The sequence below is a fragment of the Panthera pardus genome, unplaced genomic scaffold (assembly GCF_024362965.1).
Source record: "Panthera pardus isolate Hobbes unplaced genomic scaffold, ASM2436296v1 HiC_scaffold_3, whole genome shotgun sequence".
Lineage (NCBI taxonomy): Eukaryota > Metazoa > Chordata > Mammalia > Carnivora > Felidae > Panthera > Panthera pardus.
Window position 1 is genome coordinate 38416282 of NW_026526876.1, and position 22804 is coordinate 38439085.

The following is a 22804-nucleotide window of genomic DNA, read 5'->3' on the forward strand; positions in this document are numbered from 1 at the left end:
ATAGCTGTCATCACCCTCTCCGAGGGCTCCGGAGCCAAAAAAAAAAAAAAAAAAAGTGGGGACAGGGGTTCGGAAGGATATCATGGCCAAAAACTTAAAAATAGTTGAAGCGAAGTCTAGAATTTGTTCCGTTTTTGACAACTCAGTTATTCAGACGACACGTTTTGAGCGCCTCCTCTGTGCCAGGCCCTGTGGGGGAGTCGGTGACACCCGGGGAACCTCCTTCTCACCAAGGTGCTCCCCCTTCAGCAGCGAAGACAAGCCCCATGGGGGCGCCACACTTTACAGTTTATAAGGGCACCTCATGGGCTCCCCGTGGGAGAGGCAGTGCCGGCGTGGGGGGCACTGTTTTACAGATGATAAAATTGAGGCTCGGAGAGGCTGAGTGACAGTCACACAAGCCGATCAGCCAGCACTGAGGGCCCTGCAGCTGCGCCTTCCTCCGGGCACGTCCCCCGGCCCACCGGGAGTGGAAAACTGCTTCTTGGAGGCAGGAAAGCTTCCCTCTCCTTTCAGCCCATATTGGTTGGGTCCTCATCCTCCTCCCCTTCCTCCTCCTCCTGGCCTCAGGTGTTCAATACGGCACCCCCCACCCCTGCTCTCTGCCAAGGGAATCCAGCATGGGGGGCGGGGGCAGGGTGCCCTGGCCCGGCCAGAGGTGCCCTTCCAGGGACACATATCACTGCCTGCCTTTTCTTCTTCCTGCGGTCGAGAGATGCCATCTGGATTTGCTGGAAGAGGCAGGCTGACTTTGGAGTTCAAAGATGCTGACGGAGAAGCGGCTTGTGCGTGAGGCAGCATGGGTGCGGTTGTGAGACGTGGCGGGGGGCGGGGGGGGGGAGGGTCACCCGCTGCGGGACCTTCCTTCCCCGCGCAGCTTCCCCACCTCCCTCCGACACACAGTCTTTTCCATGCTGCCGAGGACAAGCCAGGGTCAGCCCACGCGAAACTCTTCATACACACCTCCAGCTCCAGGCGGTCCCCGAGACCTCCTCGTCAGGGCTGGCCCGGTGCCTAGGTGCCAGCCCAGGGCGACGACGGGCAGCAGTGAGGGGCGGGAGGCCTGGCGTGTTCCCGTATTTATTTATTTATTTGAGGACCCAGCGTTTACACATACCTGGCTCTGATTACTCCCCCAGGGCCGGGAGGAGGGGGACGCTGCAGCCTGGGCCTTTGATGTGCCAGAGGAGAGATGGGGAGATGGTGCTGGGAGTCCTCGTCCCCGCCGCCGCTGCGGGGTGTGTGCGCGTGGGGGGAGCCCTGTGATGTCACCCCAGGAGGCCGAGGATGGCAGGCGCCACGGCCAGGCCCAGGAGTGAGAAGAAGGGGTCGGAGGTGGGGAAAAGGAGGGAGGCTCTTGCTGGGTTGGACCGTTGGCTCATAGCCGAGCTGCCTTGCCCAGGGCCCACGGCCATTGCCTCAGGTTTGGGAGCACATACACCCCCCAAGGGAGAAGGGAGAAGGGCAAGTTGAGGAAGACAAGGAGGAAGGAGCCGACAGGGCCCCGGGCCCTAGCCAACTCCGTCCAGTACCTCCCACCCCTCACCCCACAAAGAGGCCCAGACCAAGGTGACACAGCCCAAAGGAGGTCAATGTTCAGGGGGTCAGGGGCATCAAGGTAGAGGCCAGAGACCCACTCAGAACCATCAAGAACTGCCAAGATGGCTTCTGTGAGTGGGTCCTCCCGTCTGTCCAGGGTTACCAGGGGGAATGCCTGCTGAGTAATGATGGACGCTTATTCATAACTGAATGAATGAACGAATGAATGAATGAATGAATGAGTGAATGGAGATACTGATGCAGATGCAAAGACAGCAAGACAGCAAGCTCTAGCATATCCCCCACTTTACTACTGAGTGACTTCTGTGGGCGAGGCACACTGTTCTGGGGATGATTGAAGGAGTGAGACACGGGGACCTCTCTCCCCGGGCTGTGGGGGAGCCGTGCAGGGTGAAAGCAGAGCTACAGCCAAGGGAGCCCGCCCACCTTTCACTCAGATTCATCTATTGTGAATATTTTACCCCATTTGCTTTATCTTTCTCTCCCTCCCTCTCTCCATGTCTATGTGCGTGTGTGTATTTTTTAAAATATTTTTTAATGTTTATTTTTGACAGAGAGAGAGAGAGAGAGAGACAGAGCATGAGCGGGGGAGGGGCAGAGAGAGAGAGAGAGGGAGACACCGAATCCGAAGCAGGCTCCAGGCTCCGAGCTGTCAGCACAGAGCCCGACCCGGGGTTCGAACTCACAAGCCGTGAGATCATGACCTGGGCTGAAGTCGGACGCCCAACCGACTGAGCCACCCAGGTGCCCCTGTGTGTGTGTGTTTTTTCCCCTGAACAATTTGAGGGTCAGTTACATACGTGATGGCCCCTAAATAGTTCAGTGCGTATTTCCTAAGAATAGGGATATTCTCAGCCTAAACCCCAGTATAGTTACCAATCTCATCAGTCTGCTTCAGTATCATATTTTACCTAACCGACCACCCATCTATCCGTATTCTGATTTTGACTGGACTTAATAATGTCCTTTCCAGGACTTCCCTCCTACAGCCCACAGGAAGTGAGGAGGTCCCAGAGCCACAGGAAGGGAGCCATGCTGTGATGAGCTCTCCCTGCACCAGGGAGACACCAGGCCAGAGGAGTGAGATGCTCAGTGGGATAGAGGGTGGCACGTATGGGGGCAGGAGGTGGTCTCAGAAGCTCCCAGTAGGGTGGGATGTCCAACCCTACATCCTGCAGACCTTGAGAGAGCAAGAGGCCACCCCAGCCCCGGACCCTCAGTCCACCGGACACATAATGTGCCACCACCTTCGTGGGCCCAGGGGCCCCATTCGGAAAGTACTTCGAGGGCAGATCCCCAAGTACCTGGGGAAGCTGCCTCTCGCCCCGGACGTTTGAGAGTCGTCAACACAGAAAACAGAAAAACCCTAGTCTCCAAAAAGTTTACAAAGTTGCACAGCCAGGAGGATCCTATAAATCTCGCCTGCCACCCTCCCCGGGACACACTCGGGGGGTGGAGATGAGTGGGTGGATACCACATCAGTTCTTCCAGATGTTCCAGCCGGCAAGTCCCAGGCTCGGGCAGGCCAGGGGTGGCCAGTGCGAAAGTGATGTCCCAGTCCCAGGGGCCTCTGGGATTTATGGTGGGTGGGGTGTCTCCCGAGAGCTTCCCTGGACCGCTGAACTCCTCCTCCTTCTCTGAGGCCTTTTCTGGAAACAGCCTCCCCACCCCCCATCCTCCTGAAGGGCTCTGGCCCCTTCTGCCCATTCTTGATCTGGCTAGGGCCTTCCAGAGCAGGGCCCCTGCCTAACTGATGTATCCCCTTGCCTAGAACAGTGCCTGGTACCTAGTGGGTATCCATAAATATTTGTAAAAAGAATGAGTGAATGAATGAACGAATGAATGAACGAACGAACAAACATTTCTTCTTTCTGTGTGGGAGAACAAATTAGCACTTGTGTTATATGGCCCTAAGGAACCCCCAAACAAATCGCTGGGCTCCCAACTCTGGGGGACTTAGGTTTTGCACAGCAGTAGGGTAGAACAGACTTACTCCAGCCACTGGCTACATGCAATGACCTCCATGCCCTACTGTTGGAGGACATAAAAGGAGCTTGAGAGAGAAAGCACGGTGGGGTAGAGAAGGGTCCCAGGAAGAGCAGTGACCTCCTGGTCACTGACACCTGCTGAAGGCCTGATGGGTGGCGTTTGTAGCAAAAAGACTCATGATTTGACATCAAGAAAGGACTTCCCACTATATGTTGATATATCTTGGATGGTTTCATTGTTGAGCTGTCCAGAGGCAGGGGGACACCAGAGGTGACTTCTTGACCTTCCCAGCTGGCCCTTTGGGGCCTTCCAGACCCATCTGAGGCTCTGCTCACCAGGCGTGGGAGGCCGGACTGCGGATGGTTAGCTCAAGCCTGCATCCTTGGACTGTGCCAACCCGGACAAAGGTGCCCCACACACTGCCTGGCCTGGGATAGTGTCCAGACTTGGTCCCCAGGGTCCTCCCACCCCTGCTGGACAGCGGCCTCTCCCAGTGAGTCAGCCCTGACGTCGTGGAGCGAGCGGAAAGGCCGAGGGCGTGGGAGGTGGTGCTCCCTCCCTCTTGTCCTCACCTCCCTGGGCTCAGTCCCCAAAACCTCCTTCCCTCCCACCATCCCTACCCTCTCTAACTTCCTTGTGAGTTTCCCAGGAGCCCACGCGCCCAGAGCTGTTGCCCTGTCCGTGGAGACATGCCCTGTGTGTGCCTAGGCGTGGGGAACTGTGGTTCTTGGGCTAGAAGCATCACCTAGTGACCGAGCTCGAGGTCTGGTCCTTCTCCTCACCCTCACAGCCCCGCCCTATTAGGGGGGTGGTGGGGCACCAGCTCCTTTCTCAGGTGTCCTGGGGCATTTTTGGTTCCCACCCAGAACTCTCTATGGCCCCAGGCCTTGGGTCTGCTTGTCTACCCCTGCCCTCCAAGGCCTCCCTTAGGTGTGTGATCTCTGCTTTGTGATTCCCCCCAGATTGGAGACTCGCACTGCCACCCACCGCAGGCCCGTGGACTCAGGCCTCTAACTCCGTCCAAGTCTGTCTCTCACCCGCCCAGCCCCCTGCTCTACCCCAACTTCAAAGCCCAGAGCCAGCAGGCGCTAATTACATGCCCCCCACCCCCCTCGCTCGTTAAGTGTTATTAGCCCCAGTTTACAGATGAGGAAACTGAGACTGGGGAGGTGGAGGACGTCACCCCCTGCATCCCCACCCTGGCCCCTGAGCCAGGACTGGCAGGATGAGGTCTGGGGACCCTGCCAAGACTCCCCTTCCTTGGAGAAGCCAGGGCCCATTCCACCTCCTGCTTCCGGCCTTTCCCTAGCGCTTGTCTGTCCCTTGAAGCCAGCTGTGGGTTTGGGCGGACAGCTGCAGAGCCGTGGGATGTGGTGGGCAGGGAGCCTCTCTGGAATCGCACACAAGCAAAATGCAAATGAGCCCCCCAATTATTATAGAGTCGGGCGGTGGCACTTTAGGTAATAGGACTTGGGGAGTGGGGGGTACCCCCACCCTCCTGCTCATCAGCTTGCCAGGGGCCCCCGGTGTGAGGCTGGTGATGCTGTCCCCCTGAGTGGGGCTGGGCTGGGCTGGGTGGGGCTGGGTGGGATGAGGCGGGCTGGGGGAAGGGTGCCACCAAGGATGCTGTCGACCAGGACCTAGGACGGCCCTGCCTTCAGGGACAAGAGAAGCCCTGTATCTCAGCCTATGCTAGGGAAGGCAGAGGCTACCCTCTGTGGTCTGGGAGCAAGGCCAGCTTCTTGACCCCGTTTGACTGAGCCAACCAGGGCTTAGTGACCTGTGAGATCTTTGAGACCCCACCCCCCCCCCCCACACACACACCTGACAAAGGGGACAAGGCCCTCCTTTGTATAGACAGGAAGACTGAGGTCCAGAGAGCGCAGTGATCTGTCCCATTGGGCCCGCACAGCGCAGAGGGAAAAGCACAGAATTTGGAGCAATACGGTCCATGAAATTCAGGCTCCTGAGGGAAAAGCAAAGGCTGGGAGGGGTAAGTGGGTGAGAGGCGTGGGGGCTTTCCAGGGAAAACGTGTCGCTCGCAAAGCTGCGACCTTTCCAAGTGCTGGGGTCGTGTGGTGCATTTCTCGCACGGCTGCCGTGGACAGATGGCGGGCTGGGACCGTGGCGGAAGAGAAATACATGCCTGTTCCCTAGCTGTGTTGTTCCGCGGCAACGACTCCGTGAATGCACAGGGGTTTGAACTGCAGCAAGAGAGATGGAAAGCAGACTTCAGGAAGAACTTTGCCCTTTGGGGGATGAGGGCCTCTGAGATATGTGCCTAACAAATAGAGGAGCAGGCATTCTGCTCTGTCTGGTACCTAGATCCTTTTCTGGAGTGTGGGGACATCCACCCCACAGGCTTCGCCCCCCCTCCCCACCCCCCCCCACCCCCCCACTGTCTTCCGCACAGAATGAAAGGCTCATGGACTTTGTCATCATGGGAAGATCCCACATCCGGGAAAACTGGAGATGACGTCATCGCAGCTTTGGACCAGGTGGGCTGCTGCCCGCCCCCCCCCCCACCCCCCGCCGGCCCCGGCTGCGCCTTCACCCCTGCAGCTGTGAGGGTCTCCGTCTGAGATCTCATGGGGGAGTTGTGGGGAGAGAGGCATAGTCAGGAAGCAGAGGGAACCAGAATCAAAGAGTCTGGCTCCTGCTCCTCCCTTCTGTCCCACCCTGTCTCCTTAGCAGGCCTTTCCGGAACAGGATGTGTCTCTTCGGGGTCGTTTTGGCCTGGCGACTCTTTGTTAAGTGTTCGGGGCCAGATGAAGTGATTTGGAGCAAAGGGAAGGCAGGGAACGTGGCTCTGTGTGTGACTCAGTGGGGGTGTCAGTGCCCGTCTCTACTCCTTAGTCTCCTGTTACTGTTTTTTTTTTAAGTTTATTTATTTTGAGAGAGAGAGAGAGAGAGAGAGAGAGAGAGAGAGACTCCCAAGGAGGCTCCTTGGGGCTCGAACCCATGAACCATGAGCTCATGACCTGAGCCGAAACCAAGAGACAGATGCTCAAGTGACTGAGCCCTGGGAGCCCCTTTAGTCCCTTGTTTTCAAACAAGGGACCATCACCTGAACCCTGGCTTTCACACTGGTAAGGATTCCACACTGTGGAGACTTGCATAGAAGGACAGTTTGCAAGACAGATCTAAGTAGATTTGCGGTAGGTAAATCAAGGGTGGGGTCCAGAGTGGGCCTCCTGCCCACATCCCCACCCCAGGGAAAGCCACCCAGAGCCCCCACTGGGATGCAACTCCCCTTCCTAGGCCCTCGTCCGTGGAAGTTCAAGCTTTGCCTAGGACATGGGCTCCTGAGCTTTGTGTTACTGTCAGTGGGCCGCTGCCCACCTTTCCTTTGACACTGTGAAACCTTCATGGCAGGGACCCGCTTGTCAGGGACGGATCGGCCAGCTTGGTGGCTAATGAGGCGGGGGTGGAGGGTCCCGCAGCCTGGGCTGCTACAACTCTCTCGGCCATCCCCACCCTGGAGGAATTTGGAGAGTGCCCCTGCCTCCGAGAAGGCCCAGCTTCTTCCACTTGGTCGGGTAGACAGAGCTCTGGCCCTGGTCCCGATGCCAACCTACGTGCTACAGGCCTTAAGTCGGGCATTTCCCTCCCTGGGCTGCAATGTCACCGGGTCATCTCCAAAGTTGCTTCCAGCTCCAATGTGACATCAACTCTACGCTGAGAAACTCATCCGAGTTCCCATACATCGCCCTGTTTTCTTTATTTTATTTTTATTTTTTTTAATGTTTATTTGTTTTTGTTTTTTTTTTTTTTTAATTTTTTTTTTTTTCAACATTTATTTATTTTTGGGACAGAGAGAGACAGAGCATGAACGGGGGAGGGGCAGAGAGAGAGGGAGACACAGAACTGGAAACAGGCTCCAGGCTCTGAGCCATCAGCCCAGAGCCTGACATGGGGCTCGAACTCACGGAGTGCGAGATCGTGACCTGGCTGAAGTCGGACGCCCAACCGACTGCGCCACCCAGGCGCCCCGGTGTTTATTTGTTTTTGAGACAGAGAGAGAGGGAGACACAGAATCCGAAGCAGGCTCCAGGCTCTGAGCAGTCAGCACAGAGCCCGACGCAGGGCTCGAACTCACGAACCGTAAGATCATGACCTGAGCCGAAGTCGGAAGCTCAACCGACTGAGCCACCCGAGCTCCCCATCGCCCTGTTTTCTGTTCATCTGAACCCCATTTGCATAAACCTGTATGGAGCATCTAGTGTTCTCTCTGGTTTTCTGTTGAGCTGTCTTTGCTTCGATTTCTGGGAAATCGGGCGCAATGGACAGAGACTATGTCCTGTCTCTGTGACCCCATCACCCGGCACAGGGCCTGGGACAGATGGTGTGCCCTGTAAACATAATGGCGGAGAAGGGGAGTCGGTGGGCACCTGGAGAGAAGGGGGAGGCAGGAGGGGAGTGCCTGGGGGTGGCGGCTGATCGGGGGGTGGCGCGGGAACGGCATCAGGGAGGGAGGTGAGTCAATGTCTGCATCCATAGATTCATCGAAATGGTGAAGTGGGGTCCCAGAGGGGTGTGACGGCTGCTCAAGTTCATACAGCTCGTTCTGTGGCAGGGTTCAGACCCGAGCCCTTGACTTCTGACTCCTGCACTGCCAAGGCTGATGCTGGAGAGTTTGGGAGGTAGGAGCTGAGGGCGAAGGTGGGGGTGGGGGCGGGGGGGGGGGGGCGGGGAGGGGAGGGCTCTCCCTGTCCTGTTACCTACCCCCCAGACCGGAAGAGCACTCAGTTCTCCAGTTACAAGGAGCCAGACACCTGCAGGAAGGGGAGGCCCCTCTGGACGCTGAGGGGGGGTCCCAGGCTGTCAAGTGGCCAGGAAAGACTTAGAATCTGGTTGGGAAGGTGAATGGGCAGCCTGCCATGGTCCCACCTTCCTTTGGTGCATCCGAGAGGAGCTCTGAACAAGGAAGTGGGATCCCCTGCCCTAGAAGTCTTGGAGAGTCAGGGGAAGCCTAGTGAGATCAGGCTGGTGTGGTGGCAGGGGACAGGGTCCTGGGGCCACCCAGAACATCCCCAGCCCCGTGACCCAGGAGGGGATCCAGGAGTCATAGAGAGGGGCCCACAGAGCCCCTCAGAGGGGATTAGAGCAATCACTCCTATGGGAGGCCCAAGGGGGAGAGCTAAGGGCGGGGCTCTGAAACTGGTGGGCATCTGGAAAGCGGTGGGATACATTCTTCAGGGGCTGATGCCAGGGCCCAGCCAGCCTCTCCATCCTTCAGAGCTCTTCTCCAAGCTATTCACCGCGAGGGGATGGTTGGGGAGCCCCTGGGTCCAGGCCCCCCCTTTCTTGTCCAGGACTCTGTTGCTTTGACCAGATACCCCGGGCCCTCTGGACGAAGGCCTTCCTGAGGGGAGACCAGTCAATCCCCGAGCTCATCAAACTGCAGTGTTTGCTCTCTGTCGGCAGGGAGCCCTCCAGAGAGAAGGGGGAGACGGTCACCAATCTGACGGGGGAGGCACCAGTGTACTCAAGGTATAGATACAGGGAAGGACAGTGAGTATTAAAGGGCGGGGGCACAGGGAGAAGGATAAATAGAATTTGGGTCCAGAGTTCCCGGTGTGGAAGAGGGGTTTGGAACCTGAGCAGGGGAGGAGAGAAAGAGAAGTTGCCTGAGACAGGGGAGAGGCTTAGGAGAAGCAGGGGGACACCAGGGGATGACAACCATGAGCTGAGGAGGATGGGAGCCGGAGGAGAAACGCTCAGGGCGCTGAGGAGCTACCCAGAGGAGAGCTGGGAGCCTGGGAGAGAAAGGGAGGAATGGGGTGCAGTAGCCCCAGGCAGAGGGGCTGAGAGGGAGGGGAGAGGACACTGAGCTCTCCCAGGACAGGGGGAGGGCTGGACGGGATGGAGGGGCCAGGAGGCAGGCCTGGCCCGGAGCCCTGACCGCACTCTCCCCCTCCCCTGTGCCCATCCCGGCCCACCCTGGCGCTGCCCCAGGCCGGCCATATCCTGGCCCCCGGCTCTCCCCAGGCAGAGCCAGCCCCGAGCGGGTGCCCGGGGAGCAGGGTGCCGCAGCTGCCGAGAGCGGGTTCAGCGTGGAGCCTTGGTGGGGGTTGATAGGAGACTGCCAGGCGCCGCTTAATAGGATTTTAATTATACAGCTCCAGCAAGAATTTTTTCCCCCCTGGGCTTGGGCCCTCACAGATACCTCCGTCCCTACCTCAACATCTTCCCAGCCCTGGCAGCCTGCTCTCCCAGGCCCCCCGCTGCCCGCCCCCCGCCCACCATGGGGGACTCTGGCCTGTCTCCTGGAGACTTTTGCTCCTCTGGGGAGCACCTCCGAGAGAACACAGGCCCCCGGGGAGGCCCCCCGCCATGGGGAGCTCCTCCGAGGTCCGCATCCAGGGCCGGGCACGGCCACAGCTGACTTTGGTGCTGGGCAGAGAGGGTGCGCCCGGCTTTCCGATCGCTGGGGACTCCGTGCTTATCTTCCCAGGGCGAGCATGAGCCACACCAGGCCCAGCCGCGTCGCGGTTCTCATGGGACACTTAACAACGGCTCCGGGAGGCAGACAGGGCAGATGGAATGGCAGTCCCCATTTTACGGGTGAGGAAACGGAGGCCCCAAGAGTTTAAGCGACGTGCCCAAGAACACCATGAGTAAGGAGTCTGGCCTCCAAGCTCCAGGTTCTGGCCGTAGCCCTGAGCTGCCATGCCTTCCAGTCCATATACCAGCCGGAAGGAGCTGCCCCTTCTGCCCTGTCTGTCTCCTACCTGTCTCTCAGGCATGAGATGTTACCACGAGTCTGGGGTACGTCCAGCATTTCGCCATCATAATCCCATCGCGCCATGTTGGCTTGCCTGCCTGTCTGGTTTGCCATTAGCCAATTGCTAGAAGTCCCTTGACCCGGCGAGACAGACCTCCCTGATGCCCGCTGGCCCAGCACCCCGACAGGCTGTGCCCTGTAAAATGACCCCCGTACCCTCGCCGCACGGCTAGCCTGCTCATCCTCCCCCAGCCTCCCAGTCAGGCCAGCGTCGGCCAAGGTAGCGAAACGGACTTTCTCCGTGGCAGTCCTTTCTTGGGAGTCTCCATGATACATTTTTAACATCAACCGGGGGTACCTTCGTCCCAGCTAAGAAACAAACATCGGTACCTTACTGTTAACTAAACCCAACGCTTTATTTGAATTTCACCAAGTATTATATTTTTTTAATTCCACAAGTAATGGGTGAATACATTCTTGCAGGGATGAGTCTCAATGATGTAGGAAAATGAACGGTGAAATATTGGATCTCTCCTCACCCCCTCCCTCCAGCCCCTTCCCTCCCCAGGAGGGATTCTTTTGCCCCCCTCTATGCACATCCTTGCTCTTCCTGCCCCCTTTCACCACCCAGTGGGGCTTGAGCTCCGGCGGTCAGCACATCAGCCTCTGAGAGGCATGGGACGGTCGTTCCTGCGGACCCCTCTCCCCGCTGCACTGGGTGCTCTCCTCCTCAGACCCTGCCGGCCGTCTCAGCTCTGCCGAAGCCATGCTTCCTCTGAATCGGGGCTTCAGGAAAGTCACCCGGGTGTAACAGGCAGTGGGCAGCGGCCCCCAGTACTGTGGAAGGTACAGCAGACCCAGTGTCTGCCCTCAGGAGCCCCCCAGCCTGTGCAGGAGGGCCCCACACATCCTGGCTTGGCTCCTGGATGACCATGGCCCCCAGAGCTCCTGCCGGGCCCACCTGTCTTTGCACAGAGGGTGCCCAAGCCTGGGTGGGGTGCGGTTTCTGGACAAAGCCTCTGCCCTCCCCTCCGTCGGGTGTGGTTTCTGTTCTTTTCTGCTGGAGGCAGAGGAATGGCCAGGATATGCATTAGCCTCAACTCACCCTGGCCAGAGGAGGAGGCTATATTCTAGCCTTTTCTGTCTCATCTGTACCTCTGGCCACAGCAAGTCCTAGAGGGCAACTCAGAGCTGTCACTCCAGTCTACCTGCCCCCATCAAAAGATCTTCTGGTTCCCTCTCAGCCTCCCAGAAGAGTTCTCTCACAGAGAACTTATCTTGTCCCTCCTCCCCACCTTTGCCAGTCGGCCTCACCCCACACTTTTCCCCCCAGGGCCTTGGGCACAGGGCTGGGGCTGGAAGGGGCCGATGCCTATGGCGACAACCCATCCACCTGAGAAGCCGTGCCTGCCGCCACCAATTCCCGGGAGGAAGAGGGTACCTATTATTCCCAACGTCTGTTCTCCGACAGTGGAGCCCCCCGCCGCGGTCTTATGGCCTCCCCCTGGCTGCCTGGGAATCAAGTCAGAGAGGACAAGGCAAGAAGATGGCTCTGGAGCCGGGAGGGGTCCCGGGGGTGAGGAGTGATGGAGGGAGGAATGGCCAGTGGGGGTGTCCCTGCTTGGTGTTTGCTCCTGTTATAGGATGAGGAGACATGTGCCCCCAGGCCACCCTGTGCAGGGGGGTCCACAGCGGGAAGCCAAAGCCCTGGGGGACCCAGCTCGCAGCCCCAGCCCAGGAGAAACTGTGAAGCTGGACAGCCCGGGGTGGGGGCGCGGGGGACGGCAGCGTCCCGACCGGCTGCTGTGGCACCAGATGAAAGGCCAGGAGTGGGGCTGTTGGCAGACGGACAGGCGGGAGGGCGGAGGCGTAGGGTGGGGGGAGGGGAGATAACCATCTCTGAGGGCTGCCAGGTGTAGACATGGAGTGTGGAGGACGCGGATGGAGTTTTAGCCCTTGGGATCAGGGCAAAGAGCCTGGAGTTGGAAGGGCTCCCTATGAGGTCATCTTGTCCGGCCTGATGCCTCTGGGCGCTGGGCCCCAAACCAAGCAGGCCCTGCCTGGGGATGGCTTCTGGGGCTGGCTGCTCCTCCCCCGCCCCCGCCTGTCCTCCACCTTGCATCCGTCCCCAGCAGTGCCCCCACCCAAAGTCTTTACACTTCTGGGCACCGTCCTCCGTGGGGACGGTCGGCTAGCCCTGGCCTCTGGTCAGTCACTCGCTCGCTGTTGGACTATGTCAAATAGCTCAGGACTGGGCCCATCCTGATCATCTTTTGTCCTTGATTTTGAATTTCCCTTACTTCAGTGGTCTGATTGTCCCATGTCCCCTACCCAACCTCGGAGAGAAGCTTCTGGAGACCGCAGAAGGAGAAGGAACTTTCTTGCTCCCTAAATATGTCTCGTCACCTCTCTTCGACGTTCCACACCCACATCTTCCTCAGTCCACACGTCCGTCTTTTCTCGCCCAGAAATCACATCAATGGTGCCCCCCTACCGGTCCCCCAGACTCCTCATTTCCCTCTACACCCTCCCCAGGAGCTTCCACAGCGGTCTGGCTAACACGAGAATCCAACGATGTCTCTTCCCTGCCCTGCACCGTGCAATGCGGTGGTGCCCTTAGAGGCGACAAGAGGGCCCCCGCCCCGGGTGCCTGACGTTGGGCTTGAGGAAAAACCCCTGACATGCCTAGGTCGGGCAGGATCTCGTACCTGGGTGGGCATGGCGCCACCCAGGCCTCGAAACACCTGCTCTTGTCAGGAATACTGTTCGGGCCCGGGATGGGGAAATGTTTCTTGCTCTCAGCTCTTGAGACAAAAAGCGACTGTGCCTGTGCGTCCTCAGAACGCGCCTGGGCCCGGTGACAGAGATGGGCATTGTAGCAGTGGGCTCGGGTGAAATAAAAAATACGTAGATATACCTGCTAAGCGCTTCCTTCCAGATGGCACGCATGCGATGCGCTAGCTTTGTAAACCGTTCCAGAAAGGTGCAATGGGTTCTGCTATAATTACATATCCTAGTAGTGTTAAGGGTCCATGTTCGTAACTCTCTTTGAGTTCCGGAAGTACATGCAAATCAGGGTAGTGTTCAAAATAGGCGTGTGCCTGGTGGGCGGGGAAGATTTTACCCTACGGAACAGTTCATAGAAATTTGTATAAATAGAGGTCTGGGGGGGCGCCTGGGTGGCTCAGTCGGTTGAGCGGCCGACTTCGGCTCAGGTCATGATCTCGCGGTCCGTGAGTTCGAGCCCCACGTCGGGCTCTGTGCTGACAGCTCAGAGCCTGGAGCCTGTTTCGGATTCTGTGTCTCCCTCTCTCTGACCCTCCCCCGTTCATGCTCTGTCTCTCTCTGTCTCAAAAATAAATAAACGTTAAAAAAAAAAATTAAAAATAAATAAATAAATAAATAAATAGAGGTCTGGGTGTAATATATGCAAAATTTGAGAGTGAGTCTTTTTTTTTTTTTTTTAAGTAGGCTCCCTACCCAATGTGGGGCTTGAACTCATGAGGTGTCGCATGCCCTACCAACTGAGCCAAACAGGCGCCTCGATATTGAATGTCTATATTGGCAATTTGATAGGCACTCAATGTTGGAAAAACAAAGCATTGTATTTTATGAACAGATCTCATCATATTTAATTATATTTACAAAATTTTAAATTGAAAAAAAATTTTTTTTGATGTTTGTTTTTCGAGACAGAACATGAGTGGGCGGGGGGTGGGGCGGCGCAGAGAGAGAGGGAGACACAGAATCCGAAACAGGCTCCGGGCTCTGAGCTGCCAGCACAGAGCCCCACGCGGGGCTTGAACTCACGAACCGCGAGATCACCACCTGAGCCGAAGTCGGACGCTCAACCGACCGAGCCACCCAGGCGCCCCCGTGTTTACCAAATTTTAAGTTAAAAATTTAGATTTTCTTTTTTGTTTTTAACTTCGATTTTCTTCAGTATTCTCTTGTACCATTTTGATATTCATTAAGTATAATTTATAGGTTGATTTTCCATTTTCACAGTTACGTTACAATATTTTAGTCACGTAAATGTGAACCGGGGCTTTACACAAATTTTTAAATTCTGTTGTTATGAAGGCCTATCGTCGAAGGCAAGAAGAACATAGTTTATTTAGCAGTTTGGGGTCTGGATCCACTGTTTGGGGGGTGCCTGCTAAATCAGTTTGTCCTCCATGGGTGAGGCTCGTAGGCTATCGCCCCCGGGGACTGGACCCTCGGGTGAGCAGGGATGGGTAAGGGCTCCGGGATTAGGCAGGGGCTTCAGTGGAAGGAGACAGAAGCTCTGTCTGTGGTGACCAGAGCTCAGCTCTGACCCTCAGTGCTAGGACCACCGAGGCCTCGATACCTCGGAAGTCTGTAGAGCTTCGGCCCTAAAGCAACTAAAAATTCTAGGACAAACTAGCTTAGACCTTAGCCTCTGCCCAGGTACAAACCACCTGGGGAGGCCCCAGGGAGCCAAGTCCTGTCTGTGAAGGGAACCTCCAGTGGCCTTCTTGCCAGCCACCCTGTAGCCATGGGTAAGGGAAGGATAAGGGGAAGCTAGATGCCCAGAGGCACCTAGAGGGGGTGGTAGGGTTTGGATGGCTGGAAAGAGGCAGGGGTCCACCAAAAAGGCCGACTGGTACCTTCGTCATAGTCTCCGGCTCCCTCGAGGAGGATTCTCGTGTTGGTAGAAATGGGGGGGGGGGGGGGTAGGTGGAATATGAGGGGAGACCTGTCTTCTCTCTCTTGCGGAGACGGCTTCAAACATGTTGGAACCCCAATGCTTCCTGAGCACTTAACGTGTGCCAGGCACTGGCGTAAGTGATGTGCGTAATCCTCACTTCCCTAGAGAACCACGGCCATTTGACAGAAGAGGACATTGAGGCTGACGGCGGGTGGGGGAGGTGGCGGGTAACTTGCCACAAGGTGAGCGAGAGGCAGAGCCCACACCGGGGTCTGGGTCTCCTGACTCCGTGTCTGGGGTGCTCTCTCACCATCCCTAGGACCTTCAGGACAAGGACATTCTCTGCCCACAGCCCACAGCAACGAGGACACATCCCAAGTCCCCAGCATGTCGCAGGCCCCACGGCAGGACTTCTGTGCCCCATCCTTATGTGCATGGTCCATAATGCAGAGCGGCAAGGGCACGAGGAGGTGCTTCAGTTCAGCCTCAGTTTCCCCTTTTCTCCCATTGGCTGGAGAGCCGGGCCTCCCTGGGCCTTGTCTCCTGCTCACCCACCTGTCTCCTCCCTGGGTCTCTGAGTTCCCAGCCAGCCTTCAGCTCCCCGAAGGCCCAGCCCCCCGGGGGGGGGGGTGGTCCAGCTTCCTTAACCCAAAGGCCAGAACAGGAGTCCGGGACAACCCCCAGGAATGGCAAGTGAGGGGGCCGGGTGCCTTGTTTTACCCTACGTATGTTTTTCATCATCGTTATGGCCATCCGCATCCTCACGACAATGAAGACAACCTTTGGGTGCTCGCTTCGTTCCGGTCACTCTGCTTAAAAGCCGGTACCAGGGGCACCTGGGTGGCTCAGTCGGTTAAGCGTCCGACTTCGGCTCAGGTCATGATCTCACAGATTGTGAGTTCGAGCCCCGCGTGGGGCTCTGTGCTGACGGCTCAGAGCCCGGAGCCTGCTTCGGATTCTGTGTCTCCCCCTCTCTCTGCCCCTCCCCTCCTGTCTCTCTCAAAAAGAAATAAACATTTAAAAATAAATTAAAAGTTAAAAAAAAAAATCGATGACCTTCATTCATTCTGGAGATGATAAGCCCTGTGTGCCAGGTCATATTCAAGGCACTGAGGATCCACACATGAACAGAAGAGCCCCAGATCCCAGCCCTCAAGGAGCTCAGGTTCTAGAAAAGGGAAACGAAATGGTTCAGCAAAAGAAGCAAGTGATATAGCCTGTAGAAGGGCGTGTGCTGTGGAGGAAAGTAATGCAGAGAAGGGGGTCGGGGAGTGGGAGCGTGGGGCAATCACATCACAAAACTAATTGGTGCTGTGACAGCTCGGGGGCTCCAGGAGCGTGGAGAAGGGACCTCAGATCTCCTTGTCAGCTGTGCCATTACCCTGGAGGGAGAGGGGAGGAGAGCTGGGGGATCTGGAGCGCCTGAGTCTCAGGGCAGGGGTCCCCAAGCATCGTGACAAAAGAATGGGAACCATGGGGCCTCCCGAAATGATCTCTGACAGCCCCCTGTGTCAGAACCTGCCGGCCCTGGGAGCACCCAGAATGCACGGGGACAGAGCTGCACACACGTGGGCATGCGCTTATCTGGACACGGGTGTGCATGTGGGTACGTGCCATCGAAAAGACACCCGGTGACTGAGCACCTATGCTAGTTCGAGCACCCTGTCCCCAGGAGGCTTAGAGCCCTGTGGCAAGGAAGAGAAGTCCCGGAACAATGGCTCGGGTGAAGGCAGGGAATGCCAGAGCCAGAACCACAGAGCAAGAGATTACAGAAAACGTCCTGGCGGCAGCAGAAGTTGAACCAGGCCGGGTTGCCTTGGCTGGATGAAGCCCCAGTAACTACAGCCTGCCTGTTACGAAATGAAATGGGCTGGCTCGGAGGGCAGTGGGCTCCTCACTGGGATCTCAAAGGAAGCTTGACGACTGGTGGAAATGGCTTCACCAGCTGGATCGGGGGAGGGTACCGATGTCTTCTAAGGTCACCGAGGTCCTGCGAAGTTGGGGAAGCCACCGAAGACCTGGAGGAAGGAATGGCAGGATGAAGGGCTTGGGCTTTATCTTAGAGGGCAATGGGGAGCCATGCGGGGTGTTGGAGCAGCAGAGAGACGCAGGGAAAGCTGAGTCTCAGGAAGATGAACCAGACAGCGTGGTGCTGGACCAGACTGGAATAAGGAGGGATGCAGAGGGGAGAAGACCGATTACTAAACTAGCCAAATGCACCAATGCGTGTGTGTGCATGTGAACACATGCACAAGGTGTGTGCAAGCAGAAATCTCCAATAACTGGGGAGCCATCAGTTGTGAGAGTGCTGAATGGTCTCTGGTCTTTTTTAAAAAAGTTTATTTATCGAGAGACAGAGAGAGAGAGAGAACATGAGCAGGGGAGGGGCAGAGAGAGAGGGAGAGAGAAAATCCCAAGCAGGCTCCGCACGGTCAGCAAGGAGCCTGACGCAGACTGGATCGCACAAACCGTGAGATCATGACCTGAGCCCAAATCAAGAGTTGGATGCTTAAGCGACTGAGCCACCCAGGCGCCCCACGTGTGATTGTTTTAAAAAAATAAAAACAGTACGGTAGTGAAGTGTGCTTTCTCTACAGTTTTCTTAACAACCTTTCTTTTCTCTTACTTTATCGGAAGGATACGGGGTACGATGCAGATAACATACCAAATGTGCGCTCACCGTTTTTGTTATCGGAGAGGCTCCTAACCAACAGCGGGATAGCGGTTCAGTTTGGGGGGAGTCAAAAGTTACACCTGGATTTTTGCCTGAGTGGGAGGCAGGTGCCCCTAACTTCCATGCTGCTCGAGGGCCCATTAATGTGCAGTTCAGCACCGGCACCCTTGAATCAAGGGTGCCCTGTACGGTTAACAAGGATGCACACCGTGTTGGTGCTGGTGTTGGGGCGGCTTTGCGGGCCTCTCTTTGGGGGTGCGGCTGAGGAGTAAATGTGAAAGGCATGCATGCCCCTATGGGACTCTGTGGGGAGGGAAGTTCAGGAACTCTGCTGGCACGGGTGACACACAGGTCTGTGTGTGGGTATGCGCGTATAGGGGGAAGGATCGGGGAGGTCCAAACGGTGTGCAAGGTTTTGTGAGTACACTTGGCTCCTGCAGGCTCGGAGGGGCGGGGGGCCGGGCTGGCTAACTAGGAGCGTGGCTCCGGTTGAGAATGTGATTTCCATCCAGTCTGGGGAGACCTGCGTTGAGGACCGCTACAAGCCAGGGGCTTTCCTGCACCCCAGCCCGCTGATCGCTAATCCAACCTACCACCCTGTGCGGGACGCACCATGGTTCCCGTCTCAACAGGTGGAGAAGCCCGGGATCCAAGAAACTTCCCCAGGGTCACGGTACTCTCCAAAGCCGAAGCAGAGCTCAGGTTTCCTCACTCTGAGTCGGGCACTCCTGCCTCATCGGCCACCTCCAACCACCATCTGGAGAGGTGAGTCACCAGAAGACGGTCGTGGGTGACAGTGCTCCCTTTAAGCATCTCCTCCCAGGCACCCATACATCTTCGGGATCCCAGGTTAAGTGCCCCTGCCTAAGTCCTCTGCCCCCTTCCCTGCCGTCACCCTGACCCCCTCCTGCCACTCCCAGGCTCCTCGGCTGGCCACAGGCCCCTCTCCCCGCAGACCCACATCCCGCAGCCTCATAGCAGCACCGGAACAGCTCGACAGCCCGTGTATTATCCATACGTTTCCACCCCCAGCCGGGCGCTCAGTTATTGTTCTGGCGCAGGAGGGCGAGGGGGCGGCTTGTGGGCGTAGCGACGCCGGGCTGTCTGCTGGTTCTCTGCTTATTACCTCTTCTCCAGGCTCCCATTAGCCTGCCTGCCCCAGAGGCCTGCGCAGGCTCCCTGCTCCTCGGCACCTTTGTTCCTTAATTATCACTGGGGAGCCCCGCTCACCTGCCTGCCACTTTCTAAGAAGCTGTCTGGCTCCCCTTCCCCACCCTGCTACCCCCAAGACCTAAGCCCCTTTGCCCCCTGGGGTGGGGGCAGGTGTCTGGCAGCCGCTGGCCCCAGGCTTAGGCAGGCTCCTGGCCAGTCCGGGGCCCTCACAGAAGCCCTTTCTTTTTGTCACCTCCTCCCAGAACCTCGCCCAGAGGGATGCTGCCTTGGATCTGGGGGCTGGAAGGGACTTCAAACTATCATGTGGTTCCACACCCGCCTCCCCACTTAAACAGCTTGGATTGGGCCACCTACAGAAGGTATTCAATGAATATCCCACGAGAGTATGATTAACCCCCATAGCCTCTACTTGAATGCCTCCCCAGTGGGCAGCTCACCCCCTCCCGAGGCGGCCAGTGCCACCTGGAGATGGCTGGGACTGGTATGAAAGCACTCACCCACATCTCTCCCCGGGGCCCTCAGATTTTTCACGGCCTTAAATCTAGAGACCACCTTGCTGTGTTTCTGAATCTGGGGCTCCGTCCTGTCTTTCCTGCTAGGGGCTCACTGAAGCCACCTCAGGCAGGACACCCCCCACTCCTCGAGCTCACTCCTCCTCCTCCTTCCCCCCCCCCCCCGCCCCGCCCCCTGTAAGGCTCTGTCCAGGAGGCACTCGATTCCCTTCTTGGGCTTGGAGACTCAGGCCTAGCCTGGCTCTAGCCCCTGGCTTGCCTCCCGTCTCAGGCCTCTGGCTGCTGTTCTCCAGCGGAAGGTAAGGGGGAGGCGGCGCTGGGGTGAGAACCCTCAGGCCAGACAAGCTCTGACAGCCGACAACAACCGCGGGGGAGGGCACTTGCCGCACGCACAGGCCAAGGCTGCGGGAGGGAAGGCCTCAGGGAGTCGGGGCAGGAGACAGGAATCTCCCCTCCCGAGCCAGCCTGCCGCCCTGCCTCCTGACCCTTGCACAACTCCTTGCCTCAGTGCACTGTGGGTACGAGGGGGTCGGAGATGGAGCTTCCAGATGAAGGAGCCAGCGGTGAGCTGACCCACGTGGGCACCAGGGGCCCCCTCATGTCAGGACAGCACCCGCCCAAGGCTCCCAGGGCACTTGGGAGCGGGCGCCAAAGCCTATGGCTGCCTTCGGACCCAGCCCCTTACCCACAGCTGCGCACAGCGGGGGCCCAAACAGGACAGAGGACCACCGTGTTCCCAAAGGGTCTCAGAGCCCCCGGCCTCATTGCCACTGCCCTCCTTGGGGGCCCTTCCTGTCCACGCTCCCTCCCACCGCTGCCATTTTCCACCCCGGTCTCCATCCCGTTGGAGAGTTTTCCTTTATGATCTTGATCTTTGTGTTCTTGAAGTGGGTCTCGGGCATCTCTGAGACCGGGGGCTCCTTGAGGACAGGGTCGTGCCCCTCCCTGAGTTGGGGGGTGCGGGGGGGGGGCGCTCTGTGGGAAGAGGGTCATGCCTCTCTGTCAATCTGGGCACAAGGGAAGGGTGGAGATTGGAGCCCAGCCACAGCCTGGCCTTGGCTCTGAGCATCCTGTGTCCCAGGAGTGCGACAGTGAGGCCAGGAAGGCGCCTGGCGCATGTCAGAGGGCCCTCTGGACAAACACCAGCTGGGGGTGGAGGACTCGGGTCGGGAGGCCACCTCCAGCCACCAGACTGTGACCTCAGCCAGGCCGCCCCGTGCTGCTCTCCGGATCTGACTCAGTCCCTTCCCAGTGCTGCTGGGCGTCCATCCCCAGGGTCAGCCCCCAGGAGGTCCGCCAGATTCCACAAGCCCCACCCAGACAGAGGCAAGGCCCACTTGGGCATCCAGAGGCTCCAGCGGGATCTGAGGGGTCAGCAGAGTGCAAAGGTCACGTGCTGAGCTCACCCCTCCTTTCCTCCTCATTCCGTTTCTCCAGACCTGAAATTCCCGTCTAGGTGTGGGTGTGAGTCCCGGTCACGGAGGTACCCCACATCAGGCTGGAAGAAGAGGAACCCCCACAAGGTTCTATGATAGCCATAGACCCTTCGGGGTCTCTCAAAGTCGCCCCCAGAACCTTCTCACTACGAGATAATAAATGAACAGCAGTTCGTGGAGAACGTTCCCTGAAGCTTGTGTCCAGATGTGCGGAAGAGGCTGGGGGCTGGGGGGCATCAGGAGCCTGGAGGGGAAGGATGAGAAATGGCTGACTTAACCCTTAGCCCCTCAGCCAAAGGGATCTTGATAAATGTAAATCAGAACACGTCCTTCCCCGGCCTCAATGCCCCTGCCCCAAGGACCACGCACCTCACTCAGAATAATATGGGAACTTTCCGGGCCTACACCATCTGGACTCTGCCTGCCTCTCATGTCTCATCTTTCCCTACTTTCCCCTCCAAGTTGATCAGCCTTCTTGCTGCTTCACACATGTACCAGGCCTGTGCCCGCACCCGCCTCAGGGCCTTTGCACTGACCATTCCTTCCAAGGAGAATGCTCTTCCCTATACGTTTCTTCATTTTTGTCATTCAGAGCTCAAGACATCTCTTCTTAAAGGCGCTCTAACTGACCCCATCTAAAAGAGCGCCCCTCTGGGGGCGTCTGGGTGGCTCAGTCGGTTAAGCATCTGACTTTGGCTCAGGTCATGATCTTGCGGTCCGTGAGTTCAAGCCCCGCGTTGGGCTCTGGACTGACAGCTCAGAGCCCGGAGCCTGCTTCAGATTCTGTGTCTCCCTCTCTCTCTGCCCCTCCCCCGTTCATGATCTGTCTCTCTCTGTCTCAAAAATAAAAATGAACGTGAAAAAGAAAATTTTAAAAGAGCACCCCTCTGTCTCCACAACTCTGCCTTATTCTTCCTCACCGCCCCGTCACTACCTGAAACGAGTTCCTCTTTAATTCCTTAGTTATAGTCTGGCTCCCGCACTAGAATGTAAGCTCTCTGAGGACCCAGCTGTATCCTTGTCGCCCAGCCCAGGCCTGGCATAGTGGGTGCTTCAGAGATCTCTTTTGAATAAATGAGCGGCCAGGGGAAGGAGAGAGACATGGGCAGAGGGCCCAAGGGCTGGTGGGGTTGGTACAAACAAGGACCGGGGAGCTGGCCCTTTGGTCCCCAGGCCTCAAAGGGCACACACCACGGGCTGAGGCAGCAGGAGGAGGGTGGGAGTTAAGGGAGGCTGCCAGTTGGCGCCTTTATATTGCCCCCCAGGCTCCATTCTGAAGGCCAGTGGGGAGACTGAGGAAGGAGGTCCCACAGGCCCCAGGCTCTGGGTGTCTTCAGTCTGGAAGAGACAGGAAGAGTGCTTGGACTTCAGGCTTCTCCCCTGAGCTTGGAAGCCAGAGCCATTTCTGCTTGACCCGCTGTGTCAGTTTCCAGACCTTCCCGGTTCCATCCACAAGGTCCTGCTCCTCCTGGACAGGCAGGCCCGAAGGCCCGGTGTCACCGCTGGCCACTCCTGGTCCTCCAGACTTCTCCCTGTGTGGTGACCGTAGAGGTGACCCCTGACTGGTCCCTGTCATCTCCATCAACCCGCTGAGGCAGCTGCACCTTCGCTGGCCCCAAACACTCCCAGCCCCTGAGGCAAACTCCACCACCAAGGGGCGGTGGATGGGGGGAGGGAGGGGAGGAAGGGTCCTGCCTGACTTTGACCCCCATGCCCTGGGGGAAACTGGGTCGTGCGGGCAAGAGCATGGGCTCTGGACTTTGGCAGACTCCGGTTGCCTCCCTTTCTCCTCAGTTCTCTGATCTCAGGGAAGTTACTTAACGTCTCCAATTGTCCGTTTCCACATCCATAAAATGGGGATAACAGTGCACGTCGTACTGGGTGCCTTGGAGGTTAAGTGGGAAAATAAAGAGTAAGCATCTAGCAAAAACCTGGAATCCCTTCCCTTTCAGACCTCATTCCCCTGCTCAAGACCCTGCTGTAGCTCCCTGTTTCCTGCTGTGTCTGATCTCCATTCCTCTACACGCGGCACTCAAGGATCTCCGTGTCTGGCCTGACCTT